Source organism: Mytilus galloprovincialis, chromosome 4 (genome assembly GCF_965363235.1).
Source record: "Mytilus galloprovincialis chromosome 4, xbMytGall1.hap1.1, whole genome shotgun sequence".
NCBI classification, from domain to species: domain Eukaryota; kingdom Metazoa; phylum Mollusca; class Bivalvia; order Mytilida; family Mytilidae; genus Mytilus; species Mytilus galloprovincialis.
In genome coordinates this window covers 52979567-52993079 of record NC_134841.1, presented here as the reverse complement: position 1 = coordinate 52993079, position 13513 = coordinate 52979567, and the positions used below count along the sequence as shown (strand labels likewise).

The following is a 13513-nucleotide window of genomic DNA, read 5'->3' as shown; positions in this document are numbered from 1 at the left end:
GGTGGGATTCGAACCGACGACCTCTGGCTTAAAAGTCCAGCGCGTTATCCCTTGCACTACGCGGACATCCCTATCAAGTTGTCAACTATATCATTTATTCTAAAACAACCCTTAAATTTGAGTTAAGCCATAGTGAAATGTTTATATAATGATGAATAGTGATGCTTTTTTTGTGTGTGTTATTAAACGTTCGTTACCTAGAATATATTCACCATTTTGTATTTTTTGTATTCGATATATGACATGTAACAAGTTATCGCTAGGTATCTAAAAGGTACTCAAGTGAGATTGTATACTTATGTACTTTTACAATCCAACCATATTCGCTGATTTTTTTTGTCGTTTCATTGAAAACATGTAGACGACAAATTTTACAATCAAAACAAATAAGCAGCATTGTTTTTTAGGCGTATTTGAAAAAAATTCTCGAGTGGAAAAATATTCACATCTCTTTAATAACATGTTTAATATGATCGAAAATTGACATTTGATCAATTTTAAAGACGGAGAATGAAGCTAAGTGAATGTATACAGTGATGACGGAACGAACAAAAATATTTTGTTTTGCATCCTCGGTGGGATTCGAACCCACGACCTCCGGATTAGAAGTCCGGCGCGCTATCCCCTGCGCTACGAGGACATACATATCATGTTGTTAACTATACCACAGTACTTCAACCAATCAGACAATGTTTATTTGGGGCATTCGATCGATTTTAACTCAGATTTTGGAATATTTCAATCGAAATTATAGAAAAATGGAATGTTGCTGGTACATATAAAATAGAAAATGATGAATACTTTTAGCTAAAGATAATTTGGATGGGGGTTCTGTGTATTCACATTATTTGCACAACTCTCCTTACTGATGCCATATTTTGGAATTTCCGTGACCTAAATGGTTCGCGAAAATTAATATTTTTATATATAGTATAGTAATCATTTATTCTTAAACGCATTTTGCAACCCTTAAAATTGATATTAGCTAGTCAAATGTTTATATAACGAATGGTGACTTTTTTGTTTGTTGTTGTTGACGGGAATTAAAATAGGAGTGGAAATGTTGTTAACTGTTCGTTATCTGGAATACATTCTCCACACTGTATTTGATATATATGACATTTAAATAGATGTTACCATCTATAGTCAAATTGTCGCTTCGTATCTAAAAGGTCACTGATATTGTATACTGAATTATGTGCTTTTACGATCCAACCAAAGCCGCTGGTCTTTTTGTCACATCGTTGAAAATATCTAGACGACAAATTTTACATAACAAACAAACAAATAAGCAGTATAGTTTTTCAGGCGTATTTGAAAAAAAAAAACCCGAGTGGAAAAACAATTCACCTCTTTTGTGTGGTCGAAAATTTGAATTTGATCAATTTTGAAGAAGGACAATGTAGTTAGTAGCATACAGTGATGACAGAAAGAACAAAAAGTATCTATGTTTTGCATCCTCGGTGGGATTCGAACCGACGACCTCTGGCTTAAAAGTCCAGCGCGTTATCCCTTGCACTACGCGGACATCCCTATCAAGTTGTCAACTATATCATTTATTCTAAAACAACCCTTAAATTTGAGTTAAGCCATAGTGAAATGTTTATATAATGATGAATAGTGATGCTTTTTTTGTGTGTGTTATTAAACGTTCGTTACCTAGAATATATTCACCATTTTGTATTTTTTGTATTCGATATATGACATGTAACAAGTTATCGCTAGGTATCTAAAAGGTACTCAAGTGAGATTGTATACTTATGTACTTTTACAATCCAACCATATTCGCTGATTTTTTTTGTCGTTTCATTGAAAACATGTAGACGACAAATTTTACAATCAAAACAAATAAGCAGCATTGTTTTTTAGGCGTATTTGAAAAAAATTCTCGAGTGGAAAAATATTCACATCTCTTTAATAACATGTTTAATATGATCGAAAATTGACATTTGATCAATTTTAAAGACGGAGAATGAAGCTAAGTGAATGTATACAGTGATGACGGAACGAACAAAAATATTTTGTTTTGCATCCTCGGTGGGATTCGAACCCACGACCTCCGGATTAGAAGTCCGGCGCGCTATCCCCTGCGCTACGAGGACATACATATCATGTTGTTAACTATATCATTTATTCTTAAACGCATTTTGCAACCCTTAAAATTGATATTAGCTAGTCAAATGTTTATATAACGAATGGTGACTTTTTTGTTTGTTGTTGTTGACGGGAATTAGAATAGGAGTGGAAATGTTGTTAACTGTTCGTTATCTGGAATACATTCTCCACACTGTATTTGATATATATGACATTTAAATAGATGTTACCATCTATAGTCAAATTGTCGCTTCGTATCTAAAAGGTCACTGATATTGTATACTGAATTATGTGCTTTTACGATCCAACCAAAGCCGCTGGTCTTTTTGTCACATCGTTGAAAATATCTAGACGACAAATTTTACATAACAAACAAACAAATAAGCAGTATAGTGTTTCAGGCGTATTTGAAAAAAAAAAAACCCGAGTGGAAAAACAATTCACCTCTTTTGTGTGGTCGAAAATTTGAATTTGATCAATTTTGAAGAAGGACAATGTAGTTAGTAGCATACAGTGATGACAGAAAGAACAAAAAGTATCTATGTTTTGCATCCTCGGTGGGATTCGAACCGACGACCTCTGGCTTAAAAGTCCAGCGCGTTATCCCTTGCACTACGCGGACATCCCTATCAAGTTGTCAACTATATCATTTATTCTAAAACAACCCTTAAATTTGAGTTAAGCCATAGTGAAATGTTTATATAATGATGAATAGTGATGCTTTTTTTGTGTGTGTTATTAAACGTTCGTTACCTAGAATATATTCACCATTTTGTATTTTTTGTATTCGATATATGACATGTAACAAGTTATCGCTAGGTATCTAAAAGGTACTCAAGTGAGATTGTATACTTATGTACTTTTACAATCCAACCATATTCGCTGATTTTTTTTGTCGTTTCATTGAAAACATGTAGACGACAAATTTTACAATCAAAACAAATAAGCAGCATTGTTTTTTAGGCGTATTTGAAAAAAATTCTCGAGTGGAAAAATATTCACATCTCTTTAATAACATGTTTAATATGATCGAAAATTGACATTTGATCAATTTTAAAGACGGAGAATGAAGCTAAGTGAATGTATACAGTGATGACGGAACGAACAAAAATATTTTGTTTTGCATCCTCGGTGGGATTCGAACCCACGACCTCCGGATTAGAAGTCCGGCGCGCTATCCCCTGCGCTACGAGGACATACATATCATGTTGTTAACTATATCATTTATTCTTAAACGCATTTTGCAACCCTTAAAATTGATATTAGCTAGTCAAATGTTTATATAACGAATGGTGACTTTTTTGTTTGTTGTTGTTGACGGGAATTAGAATAGGAGTGGAAATGTTGTTAACTGTTCGTTATCTGGAATACATTCTCCACACTGTATTTGATATATATGACATTTAAATAGATGTTACCATCTATAGTCAAATTGTCGCTTCGTATCTAAAAGGTCACTGATATTGTATACTGAATTATGTGCTTTTACGATCCAACCAAAGCCGCTGGTCTTTTTGTCACATCGTTGAAAATATCTAGACGACAAATTTTACATAACAAACAAACAAATAAGCAGTATAGTTTTTCAGGCGTATTTGAAAAAAAAAAACCCGAGTGGAAAAACAATTCACCTCTTTTGTGTGGTCGAAAATTTGAATTTGATCAATTTTGAAGAAGGACAATGTAGTTAGTAGCATACAGTGATGACAGAAAGAACAAAAAGTATCTATGTTTTGCATCCTCGGTGGGATTCGAACCGACGACCTCTGGCTTAAAAGTCCAGCGCGTTATCCCTTGCACTACGCGGACATCCCTATCAAGTTGTCAACTATATCATTTATTCTAAAACAACCCTTAAATTTGAGTTAAGCCATAGTGAAATGTTTATATAATGATGAATAGTGATGCTTTTTTTGTGTGTGTTATTAAACGTTCGTTACCTAGAATATATTCACCATTTTGTATTTTTTGTATTCGATATATGACATGTAACAAGTTATCGCTAGGTATCTAAAAGGTACTCAAGTGAGATTGTATACTTATGTACTTTTACAATCCAACCATATTCGCTGATTTTTTTTGTCGTTTCATTGAAAACATGTAGACGACAAATTTTCCAATCAAAACAAATAAGCAGCATTGTTTTTTTGGCGTATTTGAAAAAAATTCTCGAGTGGAAAAATATTCACATCTCTTTAATAACATGTTTAATATGATCGAAAATTGACATTTGATCAATTTTAAAGACGGAGAATGAAGCTAAGTGAATGTATACAGTGATGACGGAACGAACAAAAATATTTTGTTTTGCATCCTCGGTGGGATTCGAACCCACGACCTCCGGATTAGAAGTCCGGCGCGCTATCCCCTGCGCTACGAGGACATACATATCATGTTGTTAACTATATCATTTATTCTTAAACGCATTTTGCAACCCTTAAAATTGATATTAGCTAGTCAAATGTTTATATAACGAATGGTGACTTTTTTGTTTGTTGTTGTTGACGGGAATTAGAATAGGAGTGGAAATGTTGTTAACTGTTCGTTATCTGGAATACATTCTCCACACTGTATTTGATATATATGACATTTAAATAGATGTTACCATCTATAGTCAAATTGTCGCTTCGTATCTAAAAGGTCACTGATATTGTATACTGAATTATGTGCTTTTACGATCCAACCAAAGCCGCTGGTCTTTTTGTCACATCGTTGAAAATATCTAGACGACAAATTTTACATAACAAACAAACAAATAAGCAGTATAGTTTTTCAGGCGTATTTGAAAAAAAAAAAACCCGAGTGGAAAAACAATTCACCTCTTTTGTGTGGTCGAAAATTTGAATTTGATCAATTTTGAAGAAGGACAATGTAGTTAGTAGCATACAGTGATGACAGAAAGAACAAAAAGTATCTATGTTTTGCATCCTCGGTGGGATTCGAACCGACGACCTCTGGCTTAAAAGTCCAGCGCGTTATCCCTTGCACTACGCGGACATCCCTATCAAGTTGTCAACTATATCATTTATTCTAAAACAACCCTTAAATTTGAGTTAAGCCATAGTGAAATGTTTATATAATGATGAATAGTGATGCTTTTTTTGTGTGTGTTATTAAACGTTCGTTACCTAGAATATATTCACCATTTTGTATTTTTTGTATTCGATATATGACATGTAACAAGTTATCGCTAGGTATCTAAAAGGTACTCAAGTGAGATTGTATACTTATGTACTTTTACAATCCAACCATATTCGCTGATTTTTTTTGTCGTTTCATTGAAAACATGTAGACGACAAATTTTACAATCAAAACAAATAAGCAGCATTGTTTTTTAGGCGTATTTGAAAAAAATTCTCGAGTGGAAAAATATTCACATCTCTTTAATAACATGTTTAATATGATCGAAAATTGACATTTGATCAATTTTAAAGACGGAGAATGAAGCTAAGTGAATGTATACAGTGATGACGGAACGAACAAAAATATTTTGTTTTGCATCCTCGGTGGGATTCGAACCCACGACCTCCGGATTAGAAGTCCGGCGCGCTATCCCCTGCGCTACGAGGACATACATATCATGTTGTTAACTATATCATTTATTCTTAAACGCATTTTGCAACCCTTAAAATTGATATTAGCTAATCAAATGTTTATATAACGAATGGTGACTTTTTTGTTTGTTGTTGTTGACGGGAATTAGAATAGGAGTGGAAATGTTGTTAACTGTTCGTTATCTGGAATACATTCTCCACACTGTATTTGATATATATGACATTTAAATAGATGTTACCATCTATAGTCAAATTGTCGCTTCGTATCTAAAAGGTCACTGATATTGTATACTGAATTATGTGCTTTTACGATCCAACCAAAGCCGCTGGTCTTTTTGTCACATCGTTGAAAATATCTAGACGACAAATTTTACATAACAAACAAACAAATAAGCAGTATAGTTTTTCAGGCGTATTTGAAAAAAAAAAACCCGAGTGGAAAAACAATTCACCTCTTTTGTGTGGTCGAAAATTTGAATTTGATCAATTTTGAAGAAGGACAATGTAGTTAGTAGCATACAGTGATGACAGAAAGAACAAAAAGTATCTATGTTTTGCATCCTCGGTGGGATTCGAACCGACGACCTCTGGCTTAAAAGTCCAGCGCGTTATCCCTTGCACTACGCGGACATCCCTATCAAGTTGTCAACTATATCATTTATTCTAAAACAACCCTTAAATTTGAGTTAAGCCATAGTGAAATGTTTATATAATGATGAATAGTGATGCTTTTTTTGTGTGTGTTATTAAACGTTCGTTACCTAGAATATATTCACCATTTTGTATTTTTTGTATTCGATATATGACATGTAACAAGTTATCGCTAGGTATCTAAAAGGTACTCAAGTGAGATTGTATACTTATGTACTTTTACAATCCAACCATATTCGCTGATTTTTTTTGTCGTTTCATTGAAAACATGTAGACGACAAATTTTCCAATCAAAACAAATAAGCAGCATTGTTTTTTAGGCGTATTTGAAAAAAATTCTCGAGTGGAAAAATATTCACATCTCTTTAATAACATGTTTAATATGATCGAAAATTGACATTTGATCAATTTTAAAGACGGAGAATGAAGCTAAGTGAATGTATACAGTGATGACGGAACGAACAAAAATATTTTGTTTTGCATCCTCGGTGGGATTCGAACCCACGACCTCCGGATTAGAAGTCCGGCGCGCTATCCCCTGCGCTACGAGGACATACATATCATGTTGTTAACTATATCATTTATTCTTAAACGCATTTTGCAACCCTTAAAATTGATATTAGCTAGTCAAATGTTTATATAACGAATGGTGACTTTTTTGTTTGTTGTTGTTGACGGGAATTAGAATAGGAGTGGAAATGTTGTTAACTGTTCGTTATCTGGAATACATTCTCCACACTGTATTTGATATATATGACATTTAAATAGATGTTACCATCTATAGTCAAATTGTCGCTTCGTATCTAAAAGGTCACTGATATTGTATACTGAATTATGTGCTTTTACGATCCAACCAAAGCCGCTGGTCTTTTTGTCACATCGTTGAAAATATCTAGACGACAAATTTTACATAACAAACAAACAAATAAGCAGTATAGTTTTTCAGGCGTATTTGAAAAAAAAAAACCCGAGTGGAAAAACAATTCACCTCTTTTGTGTGGTCGAAAATTTGAATTTGATCAATTTTGAAGAAGGACAATGTAGTTAGTAGCATACAGTGATGACAGAAAGAACAAAAAGTATCTATGTTTTGCATCCTCGGTGGGATTCGAACCGACGACCTCTGGCTTAAAAGTCCAGCGCGTTATCCCTTGCACTACGCGGACATCCCTATCAAGTTGTCAACTATATCATTTATTCTAAAACAACCCTTAAATTTGAGTTAAGCCATAGTGAAATGTTTATATAATGATGAATAGTGATGCTTTTTTTGTGTGTGTTATTAAACGTTCGTTACCTAGAATATATTCACCATTTTGTATTTTTTGTATTCGATATATGACATGTAACAAGTTATCGCTAGGTATCTAAAAGGTACTCAAGTGAGATTGTATACTTATGTACTTTTACAATCCAACCATATTCGCTGATTTTTTTTGTCGTTTCATTGAAAACATGTAGACGACAAATTTTACAATCAAAACAAATAAGCAGCATTGTTTTTTAGGCGTATTTGAAAAAAATTCTCGAGTGGAAAAATATTCACATCTCTTTAATAACATGTTTAATATGATCGAAAATTGACATTTGATCAATTTTAAAGACGGAGAATGAAGCTAAGTGAATGTATACAGTGATGACGGAACGAACAAAAATATTTTGTTTTGCATCCTCGGTGGGATTCGAACCCACGACCTCCGGATTAGAAGTCCGGCGCGCTATCCCCTGCGCTACGAGGACATACATATCATGTTGTTAACTATATCATTTATTCTTAAACGCATTTTGCAACCCTTAAAATTGATATTAGCTAGTCAAATGTTTATATAACGAATGGTGACTTTTTTGTTTGTTGTTGTTGACGGGAATTAGAATAGGAGTGGAAATGTTGTTAACTGTTCGTTATCTGGAATACATTCTCCACACTGTATTTGATATATATGACATTTAAATAGATGTTACCATCTATAGTCAAATTGTCGCTTCGTATCTAAAAGGTCACTGATATTGTATACTGAATTATGTGCTTTTACGATCCAACCAAAGCCGCTGGTCTTTTTGTCACATCGTTGAAAATATCTAGACGACAAATTTTACATAACAAACAAACAAATAAGCAGTATAGTTTTTCAGGCGTATTTGAAAAAAAAAAACCCGAGTGGAAAAACAATTCACCTCTTTTGTGTGGTCGAAAATTTGAATTTGATCAATTTTGAAGAAGGACAATGTAGTTAGTAGCATACAGTGATGACAGAAAGAACAAAAAGTATCTATGTTTTGCATCCTCGGTGGGATTCGAACCGACGACCTCTGGCTTAAAAGTCCAGCGCGTTATCCCTTGCACTACGCGGACATCCCTATCAAGTTGTCAACTATATCATTTATTCTAAAACAACCCTTAAATTTGAGTTAAGCCATAGTGAAATGTTTATATAATGATGAATAGTGATGCTTTTTTTGTGTGTGTTATTAAACGTTCGTTACCTAGAATATATTCACCATTTTGTATTTTTTGTATTCGATATATGACATGTAACAAGTTATCGCTAGGTATCTAAAAGGTACTCAAGTGAGATTGTATACTTATGTACTTTTACAATCCAACCATATTCGCTGATTTTTTTTGTCGTTTCATTGAAAACATGTAGACGACAAATTTTCCAATCAAAACAAATAAGCAGCATTGTTTTTTAGGCGTATTTGAAAAAAATTCTCGAGTGGAAAAATATTCACATCTCTTTAATAACATGTTTAATATGATCGAAAATTGACATTTGATCAATTTTAAAGACGGAGAATGAAGCTAAGTGAATGTATACAGTGATGACGGAACGAACAAAAATATTTTGTTTTGCATCCTCGGTGGGATTCGAACCCACGACCTCCGGATTAGAAGTCCGGCGCGCTATCCCCTGCGCTACGAGGACATACATATCATGTTGTTAACTATATCATTTATTCTTAAACGCATTTTGCAACCCTTAAAATTGATATTAGCTAGTCAAATGTTTATATAACGAATGGTGACTTTTTTGTTTGTTGTTGTTGACGGGAATTAGAATAGGAGTGGAAATGTTGTTAACTGTTCGTTATCTGGAATACATTCTCCACACTGTATTTGATATATATGACATTTAAATAGATGTTACCATCTATAGTCAAATTGTCGCTTCGTATCTAAAAGGTCACTGATATTGTATACTGAATTATGTGCTTTTACGATCCAACCAAAGCCGCTGGTCTTTTTGTCACATCGTTGAAAATATCTAGACGACAAATTTTACATAACAAACAAACAAATAAGCAGTATAGTTTTTCAGGCGTATTTGAAAAAAAAAAAAACCCGAGTGGAAAAACAATTCACCTCTTTTGTGTGGTCGAAAATTTGAATTTGATCAATTTTGAAGAAGGACAATGTAGTTAGTAGCATACAGTGATGACAGAAAGAACAAAAAGTATCTATGTTTTGCATCCTCGGTGGGATTCGAACCGACGACCTCTGGCTTAAAAGTCCAGCGCGTTATCCCTTGCACTACGCGGACATCCCTATCAAGTTGTCAACTATATCATTTATTCTAAAACAACCCTTAAATTTGAGTTAAGCCATAGTGAAATGTTTATATAATGATGAATAGTGATGCTTTTTTTGTGTGTGTTATTAAACGTTCGTTACCTAGAATATATTCACCATTTTGTATTTTTTGTATTCGATATATGACATGTAACAAGTTATCGCTAGGTATCTAAAAGGTACTCAAGTGAGATTGTATACTTATGTACTTTTACAATCCAACCATATTCGCTGATTTTTTTTGTCGTTTCATTGAAAACATGTAGACGACAAATTTTCCAATCAAAACAAATAAGCAGCATTGTTTTTTAGGCGTATTTGAAAAAAATTCTCGAGTGGAAAAATATTCACATCTCTTTAATAACATGTTTAATATGATCGAAAATTGACATTTGATCAATTTTAAAGACGGAGAATGAAGCTAAGTGAATGTATACAGTGATGACGGAACGAACAAAAATATTTTGTTTTGCATCCTCGGTGGGATTCGAACCCACGACCTCCGGATTAGAAGTCCGGCGCGCTATCCCCTGCGCTACGAGGACATACATATCATGTTGTTAACTATATCATTTATTCTTAAACGCATTTTGCAACCCTTAAAATTGATATTAGCTAGTCAAATGTTTATATAACGAATGGTGACTTTTTTGTTTGTTGTTGTTGACGGGAATTAGAATAGGAGTGGAAATGTTGTTAACTGTTCGTTATCTGGAATACATTCTCCACACTGTATTTGATATATATGACATTTAAATAGATGTTACCATCTATAGTCAAATTGTCGCTTCGTATCTAAAAGGTCACTGATATTGTATACTGAATTATGTGCTTTTACGATCCAACCAAAGCCGCTGGTCTTTTTGTCACATCGTTGAAAATATCTAGACGACAAATTTTACATAACAAACAAACAAATAAGCAGTATAGTTTTTCAGGCGTATTTGAAAAAAAAAAAAACCCGAGTGGAAAAACAATTCACCTCTTTTGTGTGGTCGAAAATTTGAATTTGATCAATTTTGAAGAAGGACAATGTAGTTAGTAGCATACAGTGATGACAGAAAGAACAAAAAGTATCTATGTTTTGCATCCTCGGTGGGATTCGAACCGACGACCTCTGGCTTAAAAGTCCAGCGCGTTATCCCTTGCACTACGCGGACATCCCTATCAAGTTGTCAACTATATCATTTATTCTAAAACAACCCTTAAATTTGAGTTAAGCCATAGTGAAATGTTTATATAATGATGAATAGTGATGCTTTTTTTGTGTGTGTTATTAAACGTTCGTTACCTAGAATATATTCACCATTTTGTATTTTTTGTATTCGATATATGACATGTAACAAGTTATCGCTAGGTATCTAAAAGGTACTCAAGTGAGATTGTATACTTATGTACTTTTACAATCCAACCATATTCGCTGATTTTTTTTGTCGTTTCATTGAAAACATGTAGACGACAAATTTTCCAATCAAAACAAATAAGCAGCATTGTTTTTTAGGCGTATTTGAAAAAAATTCTCGAGTGGAAAAATATTCACATCTCTTTAATAACATGTTTAATATGATCGAAAATTGACATTTGATCAATTTTAAAGACGGAGAATGAAGCTAAGTGAATGTATACAGTGATGACGGAACGAACAAAAATATTTTGTTTTGCATCCTCGGTGGGATTCGAACCCACGACCTCCGGATTAGAAGTCCGGCGCGCTATCCCCTGCGCTACGAGGACATACATATCATGTTGTTAACTATATCATTTATTCTTAAACGCATTTTGCAACCCTTAAAATTGATATTAGCTAGTCAAATGTTTATATAACGAATGGTGACTTTTTTGTTTGTTGTTGTTGACGGGAATTAGAATAGGAGTGGAAATGTTGTTAACTGTTCGTTATCTGGAATACATTCTCCACACTGTATTTGATATATATGACATTTAAATAGATGTTACCATCTATAGTCAAATTGTCGCTTCGTATCTAAAAGGTCACTGATATTGTATACTGAATTATGTGCTTTTACGATCCAACCAAAGCCGCTGGTCTTTTTGTCACATCGTTGAAAATATCTAGACGACAAATTTTACATAACAAACAAACAAATAAGCAGTATAGTTTTTCAGGCGTATTTGAAAAAAAAAAAAACCCGAGTGGAAAAACAATTCACCTCTTTTGTGTGGTCGAAAATTTGAATTTGATCAATTTTGAAGAAGGACAATGTAGTTAGTAGCATACAGTGATGACAGAAAGAACAAAAAGTATCTATGTTTTGCATCCTCGGTGGGATTCGAACCGACGACCTCTGGCTTAAAAGTCCAGCGCGTTATCCCTTGCACTACGCGGACATCCCTATCAAGTTGTCAACTATATCATTTATTCTAAAACAACCCTTAAATTTGAGTTAAGCCATAGTGAAATGTTTATATAATGATGAATAGTGATGCTTTTTTTGTGTGTGTTATTAAACGTTCGTTACCTAGAATATATTCACCATTTTGTATTTTTTGTATTCGATATATGACATGTAACAAGTTATCGCTAGGTATCTAAAAGGTACTCAAGTGAGATTGTATACTTATGTACTTTTACAATCCAACCATATTCGCTGATTTTTTTTGTCGTTTCATTGAAAACATGTAGACGACAAATTTTCCAATCAAAACAAATAAGCAGCATTGTTTTTTAGGCGTATTTGAAAAAAATTCTCGAGTGGAAAAATATTCACATCTCTTTAATAACATGTTTAATATGATCGAAAATTGACATTTGATCAATTTTAAAGACGGAGAATGAAGCTAAGTGAATGTATACAGTGATGACGGAACGAACAAAAATATTTTGTTTTGCATCCTCGGTGGGATTCGAACCCACGACCTCCGGATTAGAAGTCCGGCGCGCTATCCCCTGCGCTACGAGGACATACATATCATGTTGTTAACTATATCATTTATTCTTAAACGCATTTTGCAACCCTTAAAATTGATATTAGCTAGTCAAATGTTTATATAACGAATGGTGACTTTTTTGTTTGTTGTTGTTGACGGGAATTAGAATAGGAGTGGAAATGTTGTTAACTGTTCGTTATCTGGAATACATTCTCCACACTGTATTTGATATATATGACATTTAAATAGATGTTACCATCTATAGTCAAATTGTCGCTTCGTATCTAAAAGGTCACTGATATTGTATACTGAATTATGTGCTTTTACGATCCAACCAAAGCCGCTGGTCTTTTTGTCACATCGTTGAAAATATCTAGACGACAAATTTTACATAACAAACAAACAAATAAGCAGTATAGTTTTTCAGGCGTATTTGAAAAAAAAAAAAACCCGAGTGGAAAAACAATTCACCTCTTTTGTGTGGTCGAAAATTTGAATTTGATCAATTTTGAAGAAGGACAATGTAGTTAGTAGCATACAGTGATGACAGAAAGAACAAAAAGTATCTATGTTTTGCATCCTCGGTGGGATTCGAACCGACGACCTCTGGCTTAAAAGTCCAGCGCGTTATCCCTTGCACTACGCGGACATCCCTATCAAGTTGTCAACTATATCATTTATTCTAAAACAACCCTTAAATTTGAGTTAAGCCATAGTGAAATGTTTATATAATGATGAATAGTGATGCTTTTTT

General features: G+C 33.6%; 11 non-coding genes across 11 annotated transcripts; all 11 read right to left on the bottom strand.

The window, feature by feature from the left end:
* Positions 1–567: 567 nt before the first annotated feature.
* On the bottom strand, positions 568–640 carry Trnar-ucu (transfer RNA arginine (anticodon UCU)). The gene has a single exon. It is a non-coding gene; the product is annotated as a tRNA-Arg (tRNA).
* Positions 641–2029: 1389 nt separating this feature from the next.
* On the bottom strand, positions 2030–2102 carry Trnar-ucu (transfer RNA arginine (anticodon UCU)). The gene has a single exon. It is a non-coding gene; the product is annotated as a tRNA-Arg (tRNA).
* A 1115-nt stretch (positions 2103–3217) lies between these two features.
* Positions 3218–3290, bottom strand: Trnar-ucu (transfer RNA arginine (anticodon UCU)). Its single transcript has one exon. It is a non-coding gene; the product is annotated as a tRNA-Arg (tRNA).
* Positions 3291–4404: 1114 nt separating this feature from the next.
* Positions 4405–4477, bottom strand: Trnar-ucu (transfer RNA arginine (anticodon UCU)). The gene has a single exon. It is a non-coding gene; the product is annotated as a tRNA-Arg (tRNA).
* A 1115-nt stretch (positions 4478–5592) lies between these two features.
* On the bottom strand, positions 5593–5665 carry Trnar-ucu (transfer RNA arginine (anticodon UCU)). Its single transcript has one exon. It is a non-coding gene; the product is annotated as a tRNA-Arg (tRNA).
* A 1114-nt stretch (positions 5666–6779) lies between these two features.
* Positions 6780–6852, bottom strand: Trnar-ucu (transfer RNA arginine (anticodon UCU)). Its single transcript has one exon. It is a non-coding gene; the product is annotated as a tRNA-Arg (tRNA).
* Positions 6853–7966: 1114 nt separating this feature from the next.
* Positions 7967–8039, bottom strand: Trnar-ucu (transfer RNA arginine (anticodon UCU)). The gene has a single exon. It is a non-coding gene; the product is annotated as a tRNA-Arg (tRNA).
* A 1114-nt stretch (positions 8040–9153) lies between these two features.
* On the bottom strand, positions 9154–9226 carry Trnar-ucu (transfer RNA arginine (anticodon UCU)). The gene has a single exon. It is a non-coding gene; the product is annotated as a tRNA-Arg (tRNA).
* A 1116-nt stretch (positions 9227–10342) lies between these two features.
* On the bottom strand, positions 10343–10415 carry Trnar-ucu (transfer RNA arginine (anticodon UCU)). The gene has a single exon. It is a non-coding gene; the product is annotated as a tRNA-Arg (tRNA).
* A 1116-nt stretch (positions 10416–11531) lies between these two features.
* Positions 11532–11604, bottom strand: Trnar-ucu (transfer RNA arginine (anticodon UCU)). Its single transcript has one exon. It is a non-coding gene; the product is annotated as a tRNA-Arg (tRNA).
* Positions 11605–12720: 1116 nt separating this feature from the next.
* Positions 12721–12793, bottom strand: Trnar-ucu (transfer RNA arginine (anticodon UCU)). The gene has a single exon. It is a non-coding gene; the product is annotated as a tRNA-Arg (tRNA).
* Between the last annotated feature and the right edge of the window lie 720 nt (positions 12794–13513).